Genomic DNA, 25,304 nt, shown 5'->3' with positions numbered 1-25,304 from the left:
AAATGGATTCAAAACAAACTTAAAAACTGGCACTATAAACCTCTTAGAATAAAACATAAGGGCAAATATTCACGACCTTCAATTTGGCAATGGTTTCTTAGAAATGACAGCAAAAGTACATGTAGCAAAAGAAAACATTGTTAAATTGTACTTCATTAAAATTAAATTCTCTTATGCATCAAAGGCCATTGTTCAGAGAGTGAAGTCAATCCAAAAAAATAGTAAGAAAAGAAAACCCACATATATGATAATGGTTATATAGCCAGAATATATAAACAACTCTGACAACTCAACAGCAAAAATAACAAACAACCCAATTAAAAATTGGGCCAAAGACTTGAATAGATACTTCTCCAAAGAGAATATGCAAATGGAAAATAAACATATTAAAAGATACTGAATATCACTAATCATTAGGGAAATTCAAATCAAAACAAGAGATACCGGGCACCTGGGTGGCTCAGTTGGTTAAGCGACTGCCTTCGGCTCAGGTCATGATCCTGGAGTCCCAGGATCGAGTCCTGCATCGGGCTCCCCATTCAGCAGGGAGGTTGCTTCTCCCTCTGACCCTCCCCCTTTTCATGTGCTCTTTCTCTCTCACTCTCTCTCTCAAATAAATAAATAAAATCTTAAAAAAAACAAGAGATACCTGTTCATATACTTTAGAATGGCTATTATTCAAAAACAGGAAATAATAAGTGTAGGCAAATATGTGAAGAAAAAGAACACTCATGCTTTGTGGTTGGGAATGTAAAATGAATGGTGCTGCTGCTCACCAAGCATTTAAACATAAAATTAACATATGACCCAGAAATTCCACTCTTAAATATACACCCAAAAGAGTTAAAAGTGGAGACACTGATATTTATACACCAATGGTTACAATAATGTGCCACCAAGAGTGAACTGAAACCCAAAATGGCAAAATAGTTTTACTAAACATCTTGCTTGAAGAACAATACCACCTCCCACTGGTGTTCCTATGATCTGACATTTAGACTTGTCCCCACCATGTAAGGTTTTTTAAGAAATCATCTTTTCTAAATGATAAATCTCCCAAACTCCTTGAGACTTTCAGGGATAATCCCCATCTGTTTAAAATTGTTCAGAGAATTCTCAGTGGATGCACCAGTCCACACAGATAAACACCTATCAGAAGAAGCTGTGATATTGATGGGGGGGTCCCTTTGGAAGCCAGCTATTCCAGTTCTTTCATAAGATTTTCCTAAAGCCCAGAGAAGCAAGTAATGCCCCTAAACAACACAATTTTCACAAAAAGATTCTTCTGAATTTTAGTGCCACCCTTCATAATGCTGCTGGAGACTGTTTTTGAGAGTCCCAGATTGCGGATACCCAGCTGGTCAGGTGCAAAAAGAATCTCAGGCGTCTGGTACAGCTGGTTCTCAATACAGATGACATTCTCAATTGGCTGTTTATATTCTCTCAGTTGGCATGCTATCATCTGGCCTCTTACATAGTTCTTTCTCTTGCTCCAAGGCCACATAACACAGCTTCTCTTTGATATCACCCAGTAAGACTTGTCAAATATACGAGGGAAGGTGCTCACACTAGTGAGGAGGAGCCAGGTGATATTCTCTGTGATGTCCTTTCTTGCCATTTAGAGCTTTGTGAGAGCATTTGGTAGGGAATAATTCTCAAAGATAGGGACAGTGCAAGGAACCCCATCCCCACTGTCCACCATTAGTCCCATGACAGAGGTAGAGCTGTATAAAGTACTACCACTGCATGGTTAAACAGGCAGAAGGCAGGCACATCGAAGGTCTCAAACATCACTTCTGCTATTTTTTCTCAAATCTCTCTTGGGTCCAAGAAGGATTTAGTCATGAGCACAGCCCATTGACAGGGTTTTACGTCCAGCTCCCACTCAAAAAGATACTTTCAGAGTTTTTCCATGTCATCATATCCTATTACCAGTCCATACTCATGGGGGTAGTGTAAATGCAAGACTTCATACTTGTACAGGGTTTCTTCCCTACAAAGTACTTTTTCTAACAGTCTCCTGACAAAAGCATATTTAATTTTGGATGCCCCATGACAAAACTGATGACATGATGGAGTCCAATCTCTCCAGATATGGCTGCTTTGCAGAGTCTTGGTCCATTGTCAAAAATTATAGCTGGAATATCTAATACATATGTGTTAAATATTTCTACAGTATGCTCTTCCAAACTTCAACAAAATAAAGGAAACTTGGTCACTTTGTAAGACAACAAGCACCTCTGGATGTTTTACAACCATAGGATTCCAAAGTTCTCATGTTGACACTCAGGCAGAGCTACCAGGTTGTCCCCAATTCCCCTAAACACACTGTCCTCAACCCATGAATCTTGCCTCCCTTCATAGAGCCCAAGGCCCACTGAGGCAATTTCAGGGATGATTTTCCCCTATGTAACAATCTAGCCATAGCAAAAATAGTCCCCAGAGAATATCAGAGAGATTTTAAAGAGTATGGATTCTGAGCCATATGCATTTCCTGTTTGGTGAAACATAAGCAGAGTAAGGCAAATTATACCTATGAACAGCTTTGATAAACCTGTGAACTTGAAGCAGGGACCAAGCTTTAGTACCAAGGGAAGCTACAAAGCTATGTCCTTACCCAGAGAACTGGTTTCTTCTGCTCTGTTCAGCTGATGTTTATGTGGTGATGAAAATACCCTTCCCTTTGTAAGGGGAGAAGCTAAGCACCAGATACAAGTTTGGGTCTGAGTGGGGATTCCTGTAACTCAGTTCCAGCACCACTCAGAACATTTGTCTTTCCCCCTTCTTGCAATTATTTTTAAACAACTTTATTGAGACAAATTCCACATACCATAAAATTTACCCATTTAAAGTATATAACATGATGTTTCTTAGTATATCCACTGATAGGTACAAACATCATAGATATCAATTTAGAACATTTTCATCGGCTCAAACAGAATCCCATACCCTTCAAGCAGCACATCTTCAGACCATTCCCCACAAGCCCTAAGCAACCACTAATATATTTTTTGTCTTTATGGATTTATTACCTCTTTTGCATATTATGAATGGAAGCATAAAATATGTTAACTTTTGTGACCAATTTCATCTTCTTTATATATTGTTTTCAAGGTTCATACATTTCTTAGAGAGAGCACATTTTGTTTATCCATTCATCAGTTAACAGACATTTGGATTTTTCCCATCTTTGACTATTAAGAAATATGCTGCTAAAAAAATCTTGAATATGTTTTTGGAAAGACTTATGTTTTCATTTCCCCTGGTTATATATCTAGAAATGGAAAAGCTTAGAAATATGATAATACTATGTTTAATCATTTAAGAAACTTTCAGTCTGTTTTCCAAAGTGTCTGAGGCATTTTACATTCAAACCAGCAGTGTAGGAGAGCTTATACTTTTCCACATGATCACAAACACTAATTAGTATCTGACTTTTTTATTCTAGGCATTATATTAAGTATGATATGACATCTCATGGTGGTTTTGATTTATATTTCCTTGATAGCTAAAGATGTCAAGCATCTTCTCATATGTTTATTGGCCATTAGTTTATTGTTTTGGAGAAATATCTATTCAGTTGCTCAGTCCATTTTAAAGTAAGTTTGTAAACTCAAAATGGATGAAAGACCTAAATGTTTCTAAACTCAAAATGGATGAAAGGAATACAGCAAAATCCTAGAAAACATAGGCAGTAACCTCTGACATTGGCCTCAGCAACTACTTTCAAGACATGTCTCTAAAGACAAGGGAAACAAAAGCAATTTGTTTTTTCTTTTTGCACAACAAAGGAAACAGTCAACAAAACTGAGAAGCAACCCACAGAATGGGAGAAGACATTTGCAAATGACATTACAGATAAAGGGCTAGTATCCAAGATCTATGAAGAACTTCTCAAACTCAACCCCCCAAAAAACAAATAAGTCAAGAAATGTGTAGAAGACATGAACAGACACTTCTCCAAAGAAGATATACAAATGGCTAACAGACACATGAAAAAATGTTCAATATCACTAGCCATCAGGGAAATACAAATCTAAACCACAATGAGATACCTCCTTATACCAGTTAGAATGGAAAAAAATTAACAAGACAGGAAACAACAAGTGTTGGTGAGGATGTGGAGAAGGGGAACCCTCTTACATTGTTGGTGGGAATGCAAGTTGGTACAGCCACTTTGTAAAACAGTATGGAGGTTCCTCAAGACATTAAAAATAGAGCTACCCTATGACCCAGCAATTGCACTACTAAGAATTTACCCCAAAGATACAGATGTAGTGAAAAGAAGGGGCACATGAACCCCAGTGTTCATAGCAGCAATACCACAATAGCCCCCTGTGGAAGGAGCTGAGATGTCCTTCAACAGATGAATGGATAAAGAAGATGTGGTTCATATATACAATGAAATACTACTCAGCCATCAGGAAAGATGAATATCTAACATTTGCATTGACATGGATGGAACTGGAGGGGATTATGTCAAGTGAAATAAGTCAAGAAGAGAAAGATAATTATCATATGGTTTCACTCATATATGGAACATTAGGAATAGTGTGGAGGACCACAGGGGAAGGGAGGGAAAACTGAATGAGAAGAAATCAGAGAAGGAGACAAACCATGAGAGACTCTGGACTCCAGGAAACAAAATGAGGGTTACAGAAGGGAGAGGGGTGGGGGGATGGGGTGAAAGGGTGATGGGTATTAAGGAGGGCAATGAGCACTGGGTGTTTTATGCACTAATGAATCCTTGAACACTACATCAAAAACTAATGATTTAGTATTATATGTTGGCTAATTGAACTTAATGAAAATAAATAAATAAAAAATAAAGTAAGTTTGTCTTTTATTATTGAGTCATGATAGTTCTTTATATATGCTAGATAAAACTACCTTATCAGGGGCACCTGGGTGGCTCAGGTGGTTAAGCGTCTGCCTTCAGCTCAGGTCATGATCCTGGAGTCCTGGGATCGAGCCCCACATCAGGCTCCTTGCTCAGCAGGGAGCCTGCTTCTCCCTCTCTCTCTGCTCCCCTGCTCCTGCTCTCTTTCTATCTTAAATAAATAAATAAAATCTTTTAAAAAACCTACCTTATCAGATATATGATATTCAAATATTTTCCTCATTCTGTGAGTTGTCTTTTCACTTTCTTGATAGTCTTTCAAATCACAAGCATTTGTATTTTTTTAAGATTTTTATTTATTTATTTGAGAGAGAGAGAGAGAGCAGGAGCGGGGGGAGGGGCAGAAGGAGAGGGAGAAGCAGACTCCCCACTGAGCAGGGACCCTGATGTGGAGCTTGATCCCAGGACCCCAAGATCATGACCTGAGCTGAAGGCAGACACTTAACTGACTGAGCCACTCAGGTGCCCCACAGGCATTTGCATTGGTGATGAACTACAATTTACCTGTTTTATCTCTTGTTGCTAGTGTTATCTGTGTCATATCTAAGACTCTATTGTCAAATCTGAATTCATGAAGATTTACCCCTGTTTTCTTCTATGAGATATACAATTTTAAATCAAACATTTATGTCTTAACCCATACTTATTTAACCTGGCATATGGTGTGAAGTAAAGGTGCAACTTCATTCTTTTGCATGTGGCTATCCTGAATACAGTAATTTATAAATAGAATAATATACCATGACCAAGTGGAATTTATTCCAGCAATGCAAGGTTGGTTCAAATGAAGAAATCAATCAATATAATATATCATATTAATAAAAGATAAAAACCATATAATCTCAGTAGAGAAAAAACATTTGCCCAAATCCAACATCCTTCATAATAGAAACACTCAAAAATGAGTAATAGAATTTAACTTCCTCAAATTCATAAAGGACATCTATGAAAAAATCTATAGTTAGCATTATACATATTAGTGATAGACTGAATGCTTTCCCCTTATATCAGGAACAAAATGAGATGTTCATTCTCACTACTCTTATTGAATATTATACTGAACATTCTTGCTAGGGTTATTAGTCAATAAAATAAACTAAAAGGCCTCCAAATTGGAAAGGAGGATATAAAATTATATGCATTTACAGATAACATAATTCTATATATAGAAAATCCTAAGGAATCCACAAACAAACAAAATGTCAGCAAGGTTGTGGAATTTAAAAAAAAATCAATATAATTAATATCCAATTAAAAAATCAATATAATAATTTTTATTTTATACAAGGCCAATGAACAGTCTGAAAATGCATTTACAAGCAGGAATAGAAGGATTCCAACTGGTAGAGAAAAAAACATAAACAGAAACCATGGCAGATAGGTGTTGTGACTATTTGTAATATAGTAGTAAGTGCTATGTTGTACTGCCCAGTTCCCACCATTCAGAACCAATGTATTTTTATCTCCCAGCTGCCAGGAGTGTTGCCTGCTGATGACTCACAGCCAGGGATCTTCCTAGATATTCTTCTTAGCTAATGGGAGCTAAATTGCCTAAGGTTGTGTTGCCTCACCAGGAGCAGCCTACATCCAGTGATCAATGAGGGAGGTATCATCCTAGCCCCCTTGATCCAAATTGCATGAACTGTGAAGGCCCACACCAGGTCAATTGCTCTCCATGGGATTAGCTGAAGCTTGTTGTGCAAATAAACCACACAGTTCAATTTATGACTGCTCAGTTTTGCTACCCTCACTCCCTTCTATGTATTGCTGTCAATAGTACTCACCACAATACTCTCTGAATGCAAATATCAGTCTTAATGCCCATATCCCAGAAAACATAACATAAAAGCATTTGCCTCTGAAGTAATTTGAGGAAGCAGAATCTAAAATGGAATTTTGAATCTTAATAATTCACTGGCCAGGAGGCAATGACCCCACAGATGGTATCTATCATGCTCTAGAGGTGCAGTTGTAAAAGAAAAATAATCTCACCAGTGGTGGGCTGGAATCATATACTAATGAGAAGGAACACACTGGTGGGTGCTGTATCTCAGGATTCTGAGAAGTTTGGGGAAAGCAGGAATTATAAGGACAATGGAATTTGATGGCTCCTGCTGAGTAACATCATTACATTGGAGAAAGACAATGAAAGGTAATTAATCAACAATATAATGCAAAGTGCAAAAGTGAGGACCTCTTTGACAGTTTCTAAAGAGAATCTCATCTCTCACATCCAGAGGACAAAAATAAGTGAGAATCAGGTTCAGAATTTAATTATAAGGGTAGTGGGGTTCCAGATATGTTTTAAATCTCAGGCTTTGCATGGCTGCTATGTTAAGGTCAGGATCCTATTTGGGAAGGAGTGAGGCCCTGAGATATAAGATGGAGACATCCAAAGAAACAGACTTAAAAATCTTGAATCACCATATTGCACTGAAACATATGATTCGGCAAAGGTGGTCCCCTGCTCCCTGTTACAGTCTGATACCTTTCTTCTTTTAAGATGATGTGGAAGTCTCTGCATTAGAAAACTTCAAAGGTCCCTTCAGGCTTTTTTGTTAATGAATTTATTCATTTATTTATTATTTATTTATTTATTTTTAAATTTTATTAATTAATATGTAATGTATTATTAGTTTCAGAGGTAGAGGTCAGTGATTCATCAGTCTCATATAATACCCAGTATTCATTACATCACGTGCCCTCCTTCAGGCTTTATCTACAATAGTGCTTCTGGCCACTAAGACAAATAACTGTAGTCAAATCACAACATAATTTGAACAAGGAAGGGGTGGACCTGTTAATATCAGTTTTTAATAACAAAGCAGTAACTCTGGAAGATGGTGCTAATGCACTTCTAAGATGGCTCTTAGGAAAAAAAAAGATGGCTCTTGAAGCTTAGGCAATGTGATGGCCCATCCTAGATAATGAAAAAATAAATGAATCCCCATGTAAGACAGTAGAAGGGATCAAAAGTTTTAGAAAAGTAGGACTGCCAGAGTATGTATACCACATAGAGATGATAAAAACCTACCAACCAACTACGTTCTCTGGGAGGGTTTTATTTTTCAAAATAATAAATCTGCTGGTGAGAAGGACACCAGCATTGTTGACAATCTTTTGGATATCCTCCAAAGGTCATGGCTGCTGGTAGGAGATGCTGTTATAGAATGGGTCTCCTTGATAGCAATGCCAATGATGGGTTCCTGAAATAATAAAGGCTAAGTGAAAACATTTATATGTAAGAAGTAAAGTAGGCATAATAAGCAGAATAGATAGCAAGTTAATAGTGGCATCCAGGGAAGCCTGTCCCAAAAAGAACTAAAAAGATGGTTAATAATTTTGGAGATTGCCCTTTTGGAAATGGAAATAGCATAAAAGTAAAAAGTGAATAATAGAGGCAGAACATGGGAAGATAGTGCAATAGGAGAATTCTAAGCTCACCTCCCCCCATGGATATGCCTAGATAAAAAAAGCCACATCAGTATAACTAAACCAGAAAACAAACTGAAGACTGGCAGAAAAAGATTCTCCACAGTTAATCATAGAGAGGGGGTATATTAAACATCACAGGAAAGGTAGTGTCTTGAACTAGAACCAAGCTAACTTGCAAATAACCACATATGGGAGTGGCACCATGAGCAAAAAAAAAGGGGGGGAATGGAACAGACTCCACACTAGGCACCCCACACAAGAAGGACCCACACTGGGAAGATGAGTACCCATTGTATTTGGCTGTGAATACCAGAGGGGCTTAACTCTGTAAGTTATTACAATTAGTAGGGCTTAACACTAGAAAATTTAAAAATCTCTGGGTCACCTTTAGTAGAGCTAGAGGGTGAGAGAAAATTGAGTCCTCACCCTTAAAGAGACAGCATAAAAAACAACCCTTCCAAGAAACAGCATAGAAGCAGCAGTTGGAAAAATTCCTGGGTTATATGTGAAGATTAATTTACTAATCTCAGAACATGTGCTTGAGAGGCAGGGATTTTTAGGAAACTTCTCCAGAAAAAAGAAAAGAGCAGGTTAGCACCATTTATCTCTACATATCCAGCCTAGATACCTACACACCTGTAGGAATCAGCATGAACACTCACCACCTAGCTTACAAATACTGCATGCTTTGCCCCTCATATTCTTTTGCAGACTGCCCCATCCAACCCACCCCACTGGACAAGATTATGTCCAAGGTGGCTCCTGTCATATTTCATTCTGTAAGAAGCCCTGAAAGTGGCCAACACCACTGCAAAGTGACTCCTGCCCTAGAGAAAGAGAAAGATAATCACACACACCAGTTCCACTGTAGCCCCAGCAGTGAGCTAGGAAGAGACAACTGATCTGACTGCTAGCCCCACCCACCAATACATACCTCACAGGAAGCAGCACAAAGAGAGAGCTCTGTAGATTGGGGTCACTGCAAACCCAACAGTTGGGGGGGGCAGACATCTGGTCTGACTGCAGGGCCTACATACCAATGAAAGGCTCTCAGGGGACAAGGCAAAGAGAGTCCCCTGCAGTTTGGCGTGACCACAGTTACAGCAAATGAACTGAAGGAAAGCATCTGGTTTGACCATACTATAAACTCAAGGCAGCCCCAAACTGGACCCTTAACTGCAAAGAGATGAAATCTGCCCAAAACAGGCTAAGAGGGCTATTACAGCCAACTGGACTGAATGCAAACACACCTCAACCACAACAGTAGGGCACATGCAATACACAAACGAGGCACCCCTACAGTGCCAGGAGCTGGTGAACAGTAGACATTGCATTACAGGGTACTACAAGACCTTTTCTTCATAAGGTCACTACTTTCAAGATCAGGAGGCATAGCTGACATTCCTAATACAAAGAAACAGACATAGAAAGTTAGACAAAATAAGGAGACAGAAGAATATATCCCAAATGAAAGAACAGGACAAAATCACATCAAAAGACCTAATTGGAATAAATATAAGCAATATGCTTGATAGAGAATCCAAAGAATGTTCACAAAGATACTAGATTTGAGAAAAGAGTGGAGAAGTTCAGTAAGACCTTCAACTGAAATTAAAAGTACACTAAAGAGAATAAACAGTAGATAACAGGGAGCAAAATGGATCAGCAAACTGGGAAGAAAGAGTAATGGAAAGCAACCAAGCTGAACAACAACAAATCTTACAAAGAGAGAATACCTTAAGTGAACTCAGGCATATCATGAAGTGTAATAATTTTGCATTATAGGAATCCCAAAAGAAAAAGAGAAGGGGGGCAGAAAACTTATCTGAAGAAATAAAAACATCCCTAATCTGGGGAAGGAAACAGACATCCAGATCCACAAGGTACAGAGAGACCCCAAAAACTGAACCAAAAAAGGTATACATCAAGACACATAAAAATTAAAATATCAATTTTAAAAGCAGTGAGAGAAAAGAAAAGTTATATATAAGGGAAATCTCATAAAGCTATCAGCTTATTCTTCAGTAGAAACTTTGTAGGCCAGAAGGGAGTAGCATGATATATTCAAAGTACTGAAAGGGAAAAAAAAAAAAAAACTGCAGCCAAGAATATTCTAACCAACTAAGCTATATGCAGAATAAAAGGAGAGAGAAAGATTTTCTCAGACAAATAAAAGTTAAAGAAATTCATCACCACTAAACCAATTCTATAAGAAATGTTAAAGGGAATTATTTGAGGGGAAAGAAAAGGCCATAGTCAAGAATGAGAAAATTAGGAAAAGAAAAAAATTCAAAGGTACATACAAACATGATAAAAGTAGTAGATTAATCACTTACAAAACTAGTACAGAGGTTAAAGAACAAAAGCAGTAAAATAAATTATATATAAAAATCAGCCAAGTAATTTACAAAATAAAAGGATGTAAAGTATGACATCATATACATTAAACATGGAGGAGGGAGTAAAAATATAGTGTTTTTAGTATTGGTTCAAATTTAAGTGATCATCATGCTAATATAGACTGTTATAAACTTAACATGTTATATGTAAACCTAATGGTAACCACAAATCAGAAAGCTGTAATAGATACACAAAAAATAAAGAAAAAGGAATCCAAGCGTATCACTTGGAAAACTATCAAGACACAAGGGATGAGTGCAAGAGAAGTAATGAACAGAGAAGAACTATAAAAACAATCATAAACACATAACAAAATGGCAATAGGTATACACCTATCAATAACTACTTTGAATGTAAATGGACTAAATATTCCAATCAAAACATATAGGGTGATGCAACTGATTTTAAAAAGCAAGACCCATTGATATGCTGCCTATGAGAGACTTATTTCAGACCTAAAGACACATGCAGACTGAAAGTGAAGGGATGGAAAAACATTTATCATTCAAGTGGAAGCAAAAAGAAAGCTGGTGTAGCAATACTTATATCAGACAAAATAGATGTTAAAACACAGACTGTAACAAGAGACAAAGGACACTACATAATCATAAAGGGATGAATCCAACAAGAAGATAAAACAATTGTAAATATTTATGCACTTAATATTGGAGCATTAAAATACATAAAGCAACCATAAGAGACATAAAGGAAGAAATTGATGGAAAAAAATAATAGAAGGGATTTTAACACCCCATTTACATCACTGAATAGATCATCTAGACAGAAAATCAACAAAGAAACATTGGCATTGAATGACACATTAGGCCAGATGGATCTAACAGATATATTCAGAACATTCCATCCAAAAACATTGGAATGCACATTCTTTTCAAGTGGAACATTTTCTAGAATAGATCATGTTAGGCCACATAATAAGACAAAACAAATTCAAAAAGATTGAAAACTTAGGAAAGAAAAAGATTGAAATCTTATCATGCATGTTTTCAGCCACAACGGTGTGAAACTAGAAATCAATCACAAGAAAATTTCTTAAAAGAACACAAATCCTTGGAAGCTAAATAACATGCTACTAAAAAATGAATGGGTTAACCAAGAAATCAAAGAAGAAATTTTTAAAAAAGAGAGATAAATGAAAATGAAAACAGAGTGGTCTGAAATCTTTTGGATGCAGCAAAATCTATTCTAACAGGGAATATTATAGCAATACAGGCCTACTCCAAGAAGCAAAAACAAACAAACAAAAACCCACTCAAATAAAAACCTAATTTTATGCCTAAAGGAGTTAGAAAAAGAAGAAATAAACAAATCTCGAAGCCAGTAGAAGGAAGGAAATAATAAATATAAGAGCAGAAAAAAATGAAATAGAGACTTCTCTTAATCATAGGAAACAAACTGAGGGTTGATGGAGGAGAGGTGAGTGGGGGGATGGGGTAACTGGATGATGGACATTAAGGAGAGCATGTGATGTAATGAGCACTGGGTATTATATGCAACTGATGAATCACTGAACTCTCCCTCTGAAATTAATAATACATTATATGTTAGTTGATTTTAAATTTAAAAAAATAAAAATAAATATTGGAAAAAAATAAACTGAGAAAATTGAAAAAAAAAAAAAAAGAACTCCAACAAACCAAAGTCAAGGACCAGATAGCTTCACAGGTGAATTCTACCATCATCTAAAGAAGAGTTAATATTTTTTTTCTTAAACTATTCCAATACATTTTTAAACAGGAAAAAAGTTTCAAATACATTCTACAAGGCCAGGATTACCCTGATACCAAAAACAAATAGAGACAATAAAAAAGGAAAACTATAGTCCAATATCTCTGATGAACATAGATACAAAAATCTTCAATAAAATATTAGCAAACCAAATCCAACAATACATTAAAAAATTCATCACAATCAAGCAGGATTTATTCCAGGGACCAAGAGTGGTCCAATATTCACAACTAAATCAACATGAAATATCATATTAATAAAAGAAAGCATGAAAACCATATAATCACTTCAATAGATGCCAAAAAAGCATTTGACAATATACAACATCCATTCACAATAAAAACTTTCAACAAAGTAAGTTTAGGGGGACCATACCTCAACATAATAAAGGCCATATATGGGAGGGCGGGGCAAGATGGGAGAAAAGTAGGAGACCTGGATTTCGTTTGGTCTCAGGAATTCAGCTGGATAGGGATCAAACCATTCTGAAAACCTACGAACTCAACAGGAGATCGAAGAAAAGAATAGCAACAACTCTCTGAACAGAAAAGTAACCACTTTCTGGAAGGTAGGACGTGCAGAGAAGTGAATTCGAAGCAATATTTGGGAGGATAGACAGCGGGGGAGGGGGCCTCCATCGGCCGCTTCTGGCAAGTGATAGAGCCACGGAGCACAAAATTGGAATTTTAGAAGTCGTCTCCGCTGAGGGACGTCGCGCCAGTAGCTAAGCGGGGGGTGGAACCCTCGTGGAACAGTGTGGTCTCAGCACCCTCGGGGTCACAGAAACACCAGAGGTGCCTGAGTGTGGCAGAGCTCCCAGGTATCGGAGCGGGGAAGCCGGCGGCAGAGACGGAGCTGAGGCGCGGGCTCTCAGCTCAGCGTTGCCATAAATCATGATCCGCAAAACAGTCGGGCCACTGCTCCTCCAGCAGGGACCCAACAAGGGGCAGACCTGGGGAGACTCCCCTTCCTCCCCTGGGAGGAGTGGCATGGGAGCACACCACAGGGAATTGCTGGGTTTGGAGACTCCACACCAAGTCGGGTGCCAGAGATAGAAATGCTTGGTCACAGGTCAGTGAGCACGGAGTGTGGACGGAGACCAGGGAGAGGGGAGTGACTGACTGCTTTTCTCTGGAGGCTCACTGAGGAGTGGGGCCCTGAGTTCTCGGCCCCTCCAGAGCAGAGACTGGGGGGCCGCCATTTTCACTCTTGTCCTCCAAAGCTGTACCAAAAGCTTGCAGGGAAAAAAAGCTCCCGAGAGCAAACCCGAGCAGAATAATTACCCCAGACTGGCAAGGACGGGGCAATTCCACCTCCCGCAAAGACATTTGGGAACCATGGCAACAGGCCCCTCCCCCAGAAGATCAGCAAGAACAGTCTGCCAAGACCAAGTTTACTGATCAATGAGAACGGCAGAACTCCAGTGCTAGGGGAATACTGCACATAGAATTCATGGCCTTTTTACCATGATTTTTAGTTTTACAAAGTTAATTTTTTTAACTGTCTTTTTTTTTGAATTTTTCTTTTTCCCTTTTTCAACCAACATCTTATCAATCCCTTTTTTAAAAAACATTTTCATTTTTCATTTGTAGAGTCATATTCTATCCCTTCATAGTAGTTACCCTTATTTTTGGCATATATATATAAGTTGTTCTCTCTTTTAAATTTTGAGATACAGATTCTTCTAACAGATCAAAATATACCTTAAATCTCTAGTGTATGGCTTTTTTCTAGTCTCCTACCTGATCACATTCTCTCCCATTTTTTTCTTTTATTTTTTAAATTCTCTTCTTTCTTTTTTCAAACAACTTCTTATCTAATCAAATGTTTTTATATTTTTTTATACTTTTCAACTTTACAGTCATATTGCATCCCTTCATCGTATCAACCCTTATTTTTGTACATACATGCAGTTTTCTTTCTTCAAAATTTTGGGAGACACTTTCTTCTAACAGACCAAAATACACCAAACATCTAGTGTGTGGCACTGATCTAGGCACCAGCCTGATCATATGTGATCATATTCTGTTTTTTTGTTTTGTTCTGTTTTTGTTTGTTTTTATCTTTTTCTTTTCCTTTTTTTTCTTTTTTCTTTCTTTCCCTTTATTTTCCCCTAGTTTCAGGTCTTTTCTCATTTGTTTAGACTATATTTTCTGAGGACGTTATAACCCTGTTAGCATTTTATTCTCTCATTCATCTACTCTCCTCTGGACACAATGACAAGATGGAAAAAAATCACCTCAACAAAAAGAACAAGAGGTAGGACCAACTGCCAGGGACCTGCTCAATAGGAACATTAGTACGATATTGGACCAAGAGTTCAGAATCATGATTTTAAAGGTACTAGCTAAGCGTGAAAAAAGCATGGAAGTTATTAGAGAAACCCTTTCTGGAGAAAAAAAGAACTAAAATTTAACCAAGTCGAAATCAAAAAGGCTATTAATGAGGTGCAATAAAATGGGGGCACTAACTGCTAGGATAAATGAGGCAGAAGAGAGAATTAGTGATATAGAAGACCAAATGATGGAAAATAAAGAAGCTGAGAAAAAGAGAGATAAACAACTACTGGATCATGAGGGCAGAATTTGAGAATTAAGCAATACCATAACATGAAACAACATTAGAATTATTGGTATCCCAAAAGAAGAAGAAAGAGAGAGGGGGGCAGGAGGTTGGAGCAAATTATAGCAGAGAACTTCCATAATTTGGGGAAGGAAACAAGCATCAAATTCCAGGAGGCACAGAGAACCCCTCTCAAAATCAATAAAAATAGGTCAACACCCCGACATCTAATAGTAAAACTTATGAGTCTCAGAGACAAAGAAAAATCTTGAGAGCAGCTCGGGAGAAGAGATATGTAATCTACAAAGGTAGAAACATTAGATTGACAACAGACCTATCCATAGAGACCTGGCAGGCCAGAAAGGACTGGCATGATATCTTCAGAGCACTAAACGAGAAAAATATGCAGCCAAGAATACTATATTGAGCTAGGCTCTCACTGAAAATAGAAGGAGAGATAAGTGTCCAGGACACACAAAAAGTAAAGGAATTTGCAAACACCAAACCAGCCCTACAAAAAATATTGAAAGGGGTCCTCTAAGCAAAGAGAGAGCCTAAAAGCAACATAGACCAGAAAGGAACACAGACAATATACAGTAACAGTCACCATACAGGCAATAAAATGGCACTAAATTCATTTCTTTCAATACTTACCCTGAATGTAAATGGGCTCAATGCCCCAATCAAAAGACACAGGCGATCGGATTATATAAAAAAACAAGACCCATTGATATGCTGTCTGCAAAAGACTCATTTTAGACCCAAAACACCCCCAGCTTGAACGTGAGGGGGTGAAAAACCATGTACCATGCTAAAGAACACCAAAAGAAAGCTGGGGTAGCAATCCTTATATCAGACAAATTAGATTTTAAACCAAAGACTGTAATAAGAGATGAGGAAGGACACTATATCCTACTTAAAGGGTTTATCCCACGAGAAGATCTAACAATTGTAAATATCTATGTCCCTAACGTGGGAGCAGCCAATTATATAAGGCAATTAATAACAAAAGCAAAGAAACACTTTGAAAACAATACAATAATAGTGGGGGACTTAAACACCCCCCTCACTGAAATGGACAGATCATCTAAGCAAAAGATCAACAACGAAATAAAGACTTTAAATGACACACTGGACCAAATGGACTTCACAGATATATTCAGAATATTCTATCCAAAGCAACGGAATACACATTCTTCTCTAGTGCCCATGGAACATTCTCCAGAGTAGATCACATCCTAGGTCACAAATCAGGTCTGAACCGGTACCAAAAAATTGGGATTATTCCCTGCATATCTTCAGACCACAATGCTTTGAAACTAGAACTCAATCACAAGAGGAAAGTCGGAAAGAACTCAAATACATGGAGGCTAAAGAGCGTCCTACTAAAGAATGAATGGGTCAACCAGGAAATTAAAGAAGAATTTAAAAAATTCATGGAAACCAATGAAAATGAAAACACAACTGTTCAAAATCTTTGGGATGCAGCAAAGGCAGTCCTGAGAGGAAAGTATATAGCAATACAAGCCTTTCTCAAGAAACAAGAAAGGTCCCAAATACACAACCTAACCCTACACCTAAAAGAGCTAGAGAAAAAACAGCAAATAAAGCCTAAGCCCAGCAGGAGAAGAGAAATAATGAAGATCAGAGCAGAAATCAATGAAATAGAAACCAAAAGAACAGTAGAACAGATCAACGAAACTAGGAGCTGGTTCTTTGAAAGAATTAACAAGATTGATAAACCCCTGGCCAGACTGATCAAAAAGAAAAGAGAAATGACCCAAATCAACAAAATCATGAAAGAAAGAGGAGAGATCACAACCAACACCAAAGAAATACAAACAATTATAAGAACATATTATGAGCAACTCTATGCCAGCAAATTAGATAACTTGGAAGAAATGGGTGCATTCCTAGAGATGTATCAAGTACCAAAATTGAACCAGGAAGAAATAGAAAACCTGAACAGACCTATAACCACTAAGGAAATTGAAGCAGTCATCAAAAATCTCCCAACAAACAAAAGCCCAGGGCCAGATGGCTTCCCAGGGGAATTCTACCAAACATTTCAAGAAGAATTAATACCTATACTTCTGAAACTGCTCCAAAAAATAGAAATGGAAGGAAAACTTCCAAACTCGTTTTATGAGGCCACCAAAGACCCCATTTAAAAGGAGAATTACAGACCAATATCCTTGATGAACATGGATGCAAAAATTCTCACCAAAATACTAGGCAATAGGATCCAACAGTACATTAAAAGGATTATTCACCACGACCAAGTGGGATTTATCCCTGGTCTGCAAGGTTGGTTCAACATTCGCGAATCAGTCAATGTGATACAATACATTAACAAAAGAAAGAACAAGAATCATATGATCATCTCAATAGATGCAGAAAAAACATTTGACAAAGTACAGCATCATTTGTTGATCAAAACTCTTCAGGGTATAGGGATAAAGGGTACATACCTCAGTATCATAAAAGCCATCTATGAAAAGCCCACAGCAAATATCATTCTCAATGGGGAAAAACTGAGAGCTTTCCCACTAAGGTCAGGAATGCGGCAGGGATGTCCACTATCACCACTGCTATTCAACATAGTATCAGAAGTCTTAGCCACAGCAATCAGACAACAAAAAGAAATCAAAGGCATCCAAATCGGAAAAGAAGAAGTCAAACTTTCACTCTTTGCAGATGATATGATACTGTATGTGGAAATCCCAAAAGACTCCACCACAAAACTGCTAGAACTCATACAGGAATTTCAGTAAAGTGGCAGGACATAAAATGAATGCACAGAAATCAGTGGCATTCCTATACACCAACAAGACAGAAGAGAAACAAATTAAGGAGTAGATCCCATTTACCATTTCACCTAAAACCATAAGATACCTAGGAATAAATCTAACCAAAGAGGCAAAGGATCTGTACTCAGAAAACTATAAAATACTCATGAAAGAAATTGAAGAAAACACAAAGAAATGGAAAAACATTCCATGTCCATGGATTAGAAGGACAAATATTGTGAAGATGTCAATGCTACCTAGAGCAATCTACACATTCAGTGCAATCGCTATCAAAATACCAACGACTTTTTTCAAAGAAATGGAACAAAGAATCCTAAAATTTGTATGGAATCAGAAAAGATCTCGAATAGCCAGAGGAATGTTGAAAAAGAAAACCAAAGCTGGCGACATCACAATTCCAGACTTCCAGCTCTATTACAAAGCTGTCATCATCAAGACAGTATGGTACTGGCACAAAAACAGACACATAAATCAATGGAACAGAATAAAGAGTCCATAAATGGACCCTCAACTCTATGGTCAACTCATCTTTGACAAAGCAGGAAAGAATGTCCAATGGAAAAAAGACAGTCTCTTCAACAAATGGTGTTGGGAAAATTGGACAGCCACATGCAGAAGAATGAAACTGGACCATTTCCTTACACCACACACAAAAATAGACTCAAAATGGTTGAAAGACCTAAATGTGAGACAGGAATCCATCAAAATCCTAAAGGAGAACACAGGCAGCAACCTCTTCGACCTCAGCCACAGCAACTTCTTCCTAGAAACATCACCAAAAGCAAGGGAAGCAAGGGCAAAAATGAACTATTGGGATTTCATCAAGATAAAAACTCTTGCACAGCAAAAGAAACAGTCAAGAAAACCAACAGAATGGTAGAATATATTTGCAAATGACATATCAGATAAAGGGCTAGTATCCAAAATCTATAAAGAACTTATCAAACTCAACACCCAAAGAACAAGTAATCCAATCAAGAACTGTGCAGAAGACATGAACAGATATTTTCCCAAAGAAGACATCCAAATGGCCAACAGACACATGAAAAAGTGCTCAACATTGCTCAGCATCAGGGAAATCCAAATCCAAACCTCAATGAGATACCACCTCACACCAGTCAGAATGGCTAAAATTAACAAGTCAGGAAACGACAGATGTTGGCGGGGATGCGGAGAAAGGGGAACCCTCCTACACTGTTGGTGGGAATGCAAGCTGATGCAACCACTATGGAAAACAGTATGGAGGTTCCTCAAAACGTTGAAAATAGAGCTACCGTACGATCCAGCAATTGCACTACTGGGTATTTACCCCAAAGTTACAAATGTAGGGATCCGAAGGGGTACGTGCACCGCGATGTTTATAGCAGCAATGTCCACAATAGCCAAACTGTGGAAAGAGCCAGGATGTCCATCGACAGATGAATGGATAACAAAGATTTGGTATATATATTCTATGGAATATTATGCAGCCATCAAAATGAATGAGATCTTGCCATTTTCAATGACATGGATGGAACTGGAGGGTGTTATGCTGAGACAAATAAGTCAATCAGAGAAAGACACGTATCATATGACCTCACTGATTTCAGGATTTCTTAATCTCAGGAAAGAAACTGAGGGTTGCCGGAGTGGTGGGGGGTGGGAGAGATGGGCTGGCTGGGTGATAGACATTGGGGAGGGTATGTGCTATGGTGAGTGCTGTGAATTGTGCAAGACTGTTGAATCATAGATCTGTACCTCTGAAACAAATAATGTAATATATATTAAGAAAAAAAAGAAAAAAGAAGATAGCAGGAGGGGAAGAATGAAGGGGAGGAAACTGGAGGGGGAGACGAACCATGAGAGACAATGGACTCTGAGAAACACACTGAGGGTTCTAGAGGGGAAGGGGATGGGGGGATGGGTTAGCCTGGTGATGGGTATTAAAGAGGGCACATTTTGCATGGAGTACTGGGTGTTATGCACAAACAATGAATCATGGAACACTACATCAAAAACTAATGATGTAATGTTTGGTGATTAACATAACAATAAAAATTTAAAGAAAAATAGTAAAAAAAATAAAGGCCATACATCTAAAACCCACAGCTAACATCATACTTATTGGTGAAAAGCTAATAGCTTTTTCTTTATGATTCAGGAATAAGAATGATGTCCACTCTCACCAATTCTATTAAACATAATACTTAATATCTTAGATACAGCAGACAACAAAAACAAATAAAAGGCATTCAAATTGGTAAGAAGTAAAACTTTCACTATTTGCTGATGGCATGATATATATACAGAAAACCATAAAGACTCCACAAGAAAATTACTAGAACTGATAAATGAATTCAATAAATTCACAGGATTCAAATTAATATAAAGAAATCTGTTGAATTTCTATACACTAATAATGAAATAACAGAAAGAGAAATTAAGAAAACAGTTTCATTTACAATTGCACCAAAACAAATAAAATACCTAGGAATAAATTTAACCAATGAGGTGAAGGACCAGTACTCTCAAAAATATAAAACATTGATTAAAGAATTTGAAGATGACACAAATGGAAAAATATGGCATGCTCATGGATTCAAAGAACCAATATTTTTAAATGTTCATACTACTTAAAGCAATCAACAGATTTAATGAATCTCTATTAAAATATCAAGAACATTTTTCACAGAAGTAGAACAAATAATCCTAAAATTTGTATGGAACCACAATAAGACCCAAAATAGCCAAATCAATATTTAGAAAGAAAAAGCTGGAGGAATCACAATACCAGATTTTAACATATATTACAAAGATGTATTAATCAAAACAGTATTGTAGTGGCACAAAAATAAACACATCGATCAATGGAACAAAAGAAAGAGCCCGGAAATAAACCCACACATTTATGGTCAACTAATCTACAACAAATGAGTGAGAATATACAATGGGGAGAAAGAGAATGTCTTCAACAAATGGCACTGGGAAAACTGAACAGCTACATGTAAAAGAATGGAATGGGATCACTTTCTTACACCGCAAACAAAAATAAAATAAAAATTGATGAAAGAACTAAATATGAGACTGGAAACCAAAAAAAAAAAAAAAAATCCTTGAAGAAAACTTAGGAAGTAATCACTTTGACATCATAGAAACATTTTTGTACAATTTTTCATATCTCCTTGGCAAGGGAAACAAAAGCAAAATTAAACTATTGGAACGAACCAAAATAAAAAGCTTTTGTTTACTGGAGAAAACCACCAATGAAACATAAAGACTGCCTACTGAATGGGAAAATATATTTAAAATGATATATTTGAGGGCGCCTGGGTGGCTCAGTTGGTTAAGCGACTGCCTTCGGCTCAGGTCATGATCCCAGGCTCCTGGGATCGAGTCCCGCATCGGGCTCCCTGCTCGGCAGGGAGTCTGCTTCTCCCCTGACTCTACTCTCTCTCATGCTCTCTCTATCTCATTCTCTCTCTCAAATAAATAAATAAATAAATAAATAAAATCTTTAAAAATAAAAAATAAAATGATATATTTGATAAGGAGTTAGTATCCAAAATACACAAAGAACTTATACAACTCAACACTTAAAAACCTAATAATACAATTAAAAATGGGCAGAGGACATGGATAGACATTTTTCTAAGACATATGAAAAGATGTGTAATGGCAGTAATTATCAGGGAAATGAAAATCAAAACCACAATGAAATATCACCTCACACTTGTCAGAATAGTTAAAAAACAAAACAAAACAAGAAATAACAAGCGTTGATGAAGATATGGAGAAAAAGTAACCCTTGTACATTGTTGGTGGGAATGCAAGTTGGTGCAGCCACTATAGAAAATAATATGAAGGTTCTTCAAGAAATTAAAAATAGAATTACCCATGTGATCCAGTAAATCCACCAGTAAGAATTTACCTAAAGAAAAGGAAAACACTAATCCAAAAAAACATATGCACCTCTATGTTTATTACAGTATCACATACAGTAGCCAAAATAAGGAAGTAACTCAAGTCTTTATCAATAGATGGATAAATGGATAAGGAAGAGGTGTGATCTGTATAATATTAATATAATATAATCTATATATCTATATACGTATTATGAGGAATATTATATATATAATGGAGTACTCAGTCATAAAAAAGAATGAAATTTTGCCATTTTCAATGACAGATGGATCTAGAAGATATAATAAATACCAAGTGAAATAAGCTAATCAGAGAAAGGCAAACACTATATGATTTCACTCATATGTGACATTTTAGAAACAAAACAAAGGAACAAAGAAAAAAAGAGATAAACAAAACCAGACACTTAAATATAAAGAACAAACTGGTGGTTGCTAGAGGGGAGATGGGTGGGGGAAAAGGTGAAACACATGAAGTAGAGTAAGAGTATATTTATCATGATGATCACTGACTAATGTACACAATTATTCAATCATTACATTGTGTACCTGAAGTGAATCTAACACTGTATGTTAATTATACTGGAATTTAAAAAGTGAATAATGGAGGTAACCATTAAAAAGGAAAAAACATGAAATTTTTAGAAATACAAAAAAATATATAAATTAATAGATGGGGATTTTGGGGAATATGGTGGAATAGGAGAACCCGAAGCTCACCCTGAGCCACGTTTACAACTCAATATCACTCACATCAGAGTAAATAAACTGGAGAGTGACATGAAGTTCAGCAGAACAAACTCCACAACTAAATTTAGAGAAGAAACCACATCTGAGAGTTTAGGAAGGCCAGAAACAGTGGTCTGGAGCTGGCCACAGGAGGGAGGGAGCTGCAAGAACAAAGAGGGGAAAGCACCAGGGAGCCCACACAGGGAAATGAATCCCCATAACGTCTGGCCTTCAAAACCAGAGGGGCTGAAATCCATGATTTTATATAACCAGCAGGACTTGGAGCCTGGAGCATTAAAAGTCAGCTAACTCAGCACTGAGCAAGCTAGTAGGGCTAGTGGTAGCTGGGACCCTGCCCCTAAAGAGATAACAGCCCACAGAGAGGCAACATAGAAGCCACAGCTTGCACAAAGCATGGGACAAATGGGAGCTATATCTGCTTAAGTGGATTTTGGAGCATGTTGGGGAACTTTTCTGGGAACAAAGGAGATGACGGGTATCATTTTCCTCCCCTGCCCCCCAGCATAAACAGAGCTACCTGCGGGAGGTAGTGCTACACAGACACTTGCTACCTAACCTGCTAGTAGTGTACCCCACCTGAGTTCTTGTGAACACCTGCTCACTCCAAGCCTGTAGGCCTTGGTCCTGGGCTCCAAAAGCAATTTTTTTTAAAGATTTTATTTATTTATTTGCGAGAGAGAGAGAATGAGAGATAGAAAGCACGAGAGGGAAGAGGGTCAGAGGGAGAAGCAGACTCCCTGCTGAGCAGGAAGCCCGATGCAGGACTCGATCCTGGGACTCCAGGATCATGACCTGAGCCGAAGGCAGTCGCTTAACCAACTGAGCCACCCAGGTGCCCTCAAAAAGCAAGTTTTTTAAAGCCACATGTGACCATCCCAGCTGACAAGCACCAATGGCTGCTGCACACTGTGCCCCAGTTGCTGCCACTGCCACAGGCCTCACCCCTAGTGGCCACCAAGCTTCAGGGGATCCAGCCTAGGACTAGCAGCTTAGCACAAATTTTGCTAACTCCATGTGCACCACACCCACCTGCCCCACACACAGACACCCTGCATTCCAGGCCACCACCACTGTCTTCAGATACAGCCACCTTGCACACAGACACTACATCTTTCACACAGCTGCTGCATCTCCCAGGCCACCACCATCTCTGTGCACTGTGCTCCTGGCCACCACGGCCACTAAAGCTTACAATGTCCATAGCCACCACTGTGCTGTGTCCTTGGTGGCCACCACACTTGGGGGATCTGGCCTAGGCTAGAAGCTCAGCACAACTTTTGCTAAAGCCTTGCTTGCAACCTGCCAAGCCACCACACACAGACACCAGGCACTCATGCCCTCTTCAACACTTCTGTGCCTCATGACCTGACTGCCACCACTAGTGTGCACTTCCAGGATCTGGCCTAGACCTAGGACTCAAAGAAAATTTTGCTAACACCGTAGCCCCTTCCCCAGTCCTCCTGTGCCCTTGTCTCCTCAAAGCCAGCCTGCTTGTGTCTCACTGACACCGCAGAAAACAAGCACAGCCCACAACAGGCAGAGAGTCAGTGCCAACATCTGAAATGAAAGAAAAAGTGACTCATACACAAAGGGTACAAACAACACACATAGAAGACTCCCCTGAAGTGCCAGGTTCTAGTCTACAGAGACAGACACAGATAGGTAGAAAAAATGAGGAGACATAGGAATATATCCCAAATGAAAGAACAGGACAAAATTACAGCAGGAGATCTAACCAAAACAGAAATAAGTAATATGCCTGATAGAGAACTTAAATGATCATAAAGATAGTCACTGAACTTCAGAAAAGGGAGGAGGATATCAGTGAGACCCTTGACAAAGAGATAAAAAATAATATATCAAAGATGAACTCAATAAATGAAATTAAAAATACAATAGATGGAATAAATAGGAGGCTACAGGAAGGAGAGGAATGTATCAATGACCTGAGAATAGAGCAATGGAAAGCAATGAACAGGTGAGAGACACACAAATACTGCATAATGAGAATAAACTTAGAGAACTCAGTGACTCCAACAAGTATAATAACATTCACATTATATGTTTCCCAGAAGAAGGAGACAAAGGAGGCAGAAAATGCATTTGAAGAAATAATAGCTGAAAATTTCCCAAATCTGGAGACAGAAACAGAGATCCAGATTCAGGAGGCACAGAAATCCCTAAACAAATTCATCCCAGGAGGTCCACACCAAGACACACAATAATTAAAATGACAAGAAATAGTGATAAAGGAAGAATTTTAAGGGTTGCAAGAGAAAAGAAGACAGTTACATACAAAGGAAACCCCATGATGCTATCAGCTTATTTTTCAGCATAAATCTTGCAGACTAGAAGAAAGTGGCATGACATATTCAAAGTGCTGAAAGTTAAAAATCCACATCCACTAATACTTATTCCAGCAAGGCTATCATTCAGAATAAGAATGAGAGATAAAGGGCGCCTGGGTGGCTCAGTTGGTTGGGCGGCTGCCTTCGGCTCAGGTCATGATCCTGGAGTCCCTGGATTGAGTCCCGCATCGGGCTCCCCGCTTGGCAGGGAGTCTGCTTCTCCCTCTGACACTCCCCCCATCTCATGTGCTTTCTCTCTCATTCTCTCTCTCTCTCAAATAAATAAATAAAATCTTAAAAAAAAAGAATGAGAGATAAAGAGTTTTGCAGAAAACAAGAGTTAAAAGAATTCATGACAAGTAAATCATCTTGACAAGAAATGTTAGGGGGGACTCTGTGAGTGCAAAACAAACAAAAATAAGTAAGAGAAAAAAATAGGAAGAACAAAAGCAAA

The 25,304-nt window shown here is 38.0% G+C and overlaps 1 pseudogene; it reads right to left on the bottom strand.

Annotated features, from left to right (window-relative positions):
* Positions 1 to 1,040: 1,040 nt before the first annotated feature.
* Positions 1,041 to 23,703, bottom strand: LOC113930510 (annotated as a pseudogene).
* Between the last annotated feature and the right edge of the window lie 1,601 nt (positions 23,704 to 25,304).

This window comes from Zalophus californianus, chromosome X (assembly GCF_009762305.2).
Source record: "Zalophus californianus isolate mZalCal1 chromosome X, mZalCal1.pri.v2, whole genome shotgun sequence".
NCBI classification, from domain to species: domain Eukaryota; kingdom Metazoa; phylum Chordata; class Mammalia; order Carnivora; family Otariidae; genus Zalophus; species Zalophus californianus.
This window is presented reverse-complemented; position numbering and strand designations above follow the sequence as displayed.